Here is a 3109-nt window from a genome sequence, read left to right as displayed (position 1 = left end):
CCAAGAAAAAGAAAAGAAAGAATGGGGCGGGGCACCTGGGTGGCTCAGTAGGTTAAGCGTCCAACTTCAGGTTGCGTCATGGTCTTGCAGTTCATGAGTTCGAGCCCCACATCGGGCTCTGTGCTGACAACTGTGTGTCTTCCTCTCTCTCTCTGCCCCTCCCCCATTCATGCCCTGTCTCTGTCTCTCTCTCTCTCTCAAAAAAAAAAACACTAAAAAAATTTTTTTAAAAAAGAGGGGAGAAAACTTAAAAACAGAAGCAAAACAAAAACAAAAACAAAAACAAAACCCACCAAAAACGAATAGATGAACCAGCAAACAGAGTGAAACAGGAATGAAGTTACATCCAGTTTCCCAGAGAACTCAAACTATGAAGCACTCTGTAGCCCATACACTAAGTAGGTGGAGAGACTTGTGCTGGTCCTCTAGGGGATATGCTTGGCGGGAGCAGTTGGGCCAGGCTTGGTATAGTGGCTCCCATTTTCCACTAGGTGACATTACTCAACTTCCTGGGGTGGATCAGCGTGGTGCGCATGTGCTTGCGCATGTAGGCATGTGTGTGGGAGAGGTGAAAATGGCTTCACCCCGCTTCCTAGTCTCTGGCCCAGAAACCTTGTGCTCTCACTGACCGGCAATCAAGCACCCCTCCTTTGTCTCAGGTTTCCGTCTACTACCCGCCTCTACCCTGTCTGTGTCCAAGCCATGAGCCTGCCAGGCGGCACTCCCTCTAGCGTTTTATCTCAGACGGGGCTCTGTTTCAAAACCCCTCAGTTCAGAGACCTCCACGGCTTGTACCCGTGCTGATTCTGTGGGGGAGGGTCTCACTGAGCAATAACAAGTTCCCTCTTGCCCCCAGAAAACTTATGGGCAATCACGCAGCAGCAGAGGTTCGGAGATTATGGCAAATACAACATACAGCCGGTGCCAGATTTCACTGTAATCTGGTGTCTTTGTTCCAATATCAGCAAACATGACTGCTCTCTGAGGTCTGTTGGGACCTTTGCCTGTGGGTAGACCCTATGGCCTCTACCAAATGCTCTCCAAATAGGGGAAATATTTCTCCCCGTGTGGCACACGGGCCCCTCAGACCTCGCAGGCCACTCCTGGAGATTCACCCTTCTTCCTCACCAGAGCACCACCAGGTTCTGAGCTCGGGAATTTCTGACTCTGTGCTCTTCTGTTTTTAGAATCCTGATGGTATTGAAACCCTCTCCTTTCTCCCCATCAGTGGTTTTGGGGAACAGATTTCTTGTCCAGTCTCTTGTGAGTGTTTTCACTCTTTCTCTTTCTCTCCAGCTATTTTCAGGGGAGTGCTTTCCCTGTACTCTCCAGGTGCACCCCACTCTCCCCCCTGCCCTTCTCTGTACCCTCTCTGAAAATATATCTCCCTACCCTCCACAGCTTTTCTCTCCCTCAGTTCATCTCTTCACACTGCATACCTACCAAGTTCTGTGGCTCAGGTTATGCAGATTATTGTGTTAATCCTCAGATCAATTTCCTAGTTGTGCAAAATGGTTTGGAGCTGATCTAGCTGCATTCCTTCCAGTGATGAGACAAGATGAGAAATTCCACAGTTTTTTTTTTCAATGTTTATTTATTTTTGAGAGAGAGAGAGAGAGAGAGAGAGTGGGTGAGTAGGGGAGGGGCAGGGAGAGAGGGGGACAGAGGATCCAAAGCAGGCTCTGTGCTGACAGCAGAGAGTCCGATGCAGGGCTCAAACTCACAAACTCTGAGATGATGATCTGAGCCAAAGTTGGATGCTTAACTGACGGAGCCACCAGGTGCCCCAATAAATAAATTAAAAAAAAAAAAAAAGACAGAATCAGGAATAAATGAAGGCTTTAGGAGAAAGGCAGGGGGAGGAAAGATCAATGGTGGATGATCTGAGGGCGACCCCCATGTTGGTAGGAACCTTGGAAGAGGTCATTGATGATCAAAGATGTGCCATTGTGTCTACATCTCTGGACTCAGAATACTATACCAGCATTCTTTCATTTGTAGACAACAGTCTGCTGGAACCCAACTGCTTGATCCTGTTCAACCATAAAATGCATGGATGACATGGATCCCCTGGTCACCGCAATGAAGGTAGAAAAGCTCCTCCAGGAGACCTATGCTGTTATTGGCGGGTTGGACAACCAAAGCCAGAAAATTATGGAATCTGTGAGTTTACTTTTGCTCATCCTGAATATTATTTTTAAAAATGGGTATGAGGCCCCTGAGAGAGTCATCCTTTTTTTTTTTTTTTTTTTATCTGTATTTAAGGTTGAGAGAGAGACACACGCAGGGTGCGAGTGGGAGAGGAACAGAGAGAGAGGGTGACAAAGAATCCGAAGCGGGCTCTAGGTTCTGAGCTATCAGCACAGAGCCTGATGTAGGGCTCGAAGTCACTAACCACAAGATCATGACCTGACCCAAAGTCGGATGCTTAACCAACTGAGCTACCCAGGTGCCCCTGTTCTTTATGCTTCACCTGGCACAGGTAAAACCTTACTAGCCAAAGCAGTAGCAAACCAAACCTTAGCCACTTTCTTGAGAGCAGCTGGCTCTGAATTACTCAGAAGTACCTAGGTGATGCGCCCAAACTCATACAAGAATTGTTTCAAGTTGCTGAGGAACATGCACCATCCATCATTCTTATTGATGAAACTGATGTCATTAGGACAAAGAAAATATTACTCAAATTCTGGTGGTGAGAGAGAAATTCAGGAAACATTATTGGAACTGTGAAACCAGTTGGATGGATATGATTCAAGGGGAGACATGCAAATTACCATGGCCACAAACCTAGTAGGAAATTTGGATCCAGCAGTTATCAGACAGGGCCACATTGACAGGGAGAGCCAATTCCCTCTGACCAATGGAAGGACCAAGAAGTACGATTCATACAAGCAGAATGATGCTGACTGCTGCTCCCATAACCCCTAGATGACTTGATCATAGCTAATGACCTCCTTGGTGTTAACATTAAGGCAATCAGTACAGGAAGTAATCTGATGACCTTGAGAGAACATAGAATGAAAGTAACAAATGAAGACTAAAAAAAAAAAAAATCTAAGAATGTTTTTATGAAAAACAAGAAGGCACCCTTGAATGGCTCTATGTTTAA

The 3109-nt window shown here is 46.1% G+C and overlaps 1 pseudogene; it reads left to right on the top strand.

The window, feature by feature from the left end:
* The first annotated feature begins 1898 nt into the window (after positions 1 to 1898).
* LOC102972825 lies at positions 1899 to 3109 on the top strand (annotated as a pseudogene).

This window comes from Panthera tigris, chromosome A2 (genome assembly GCF_018350195.1).
Source record: "Panthera tigris isolate Pti1 chromosome A2, P.tigris_Pti1_mat1.1, whole genome shotgun sequence".
NCBI lineage: Eukaryota > Metazoa > Chordata > Mammalia > Carnivora > Felidae > Panthera > Panthera tigris.
The sequence above is the reverse complement of the archived record's forward strand: the minus strand, read 5'-3'. Positions and strand labels throughout refer to the sequence as shown.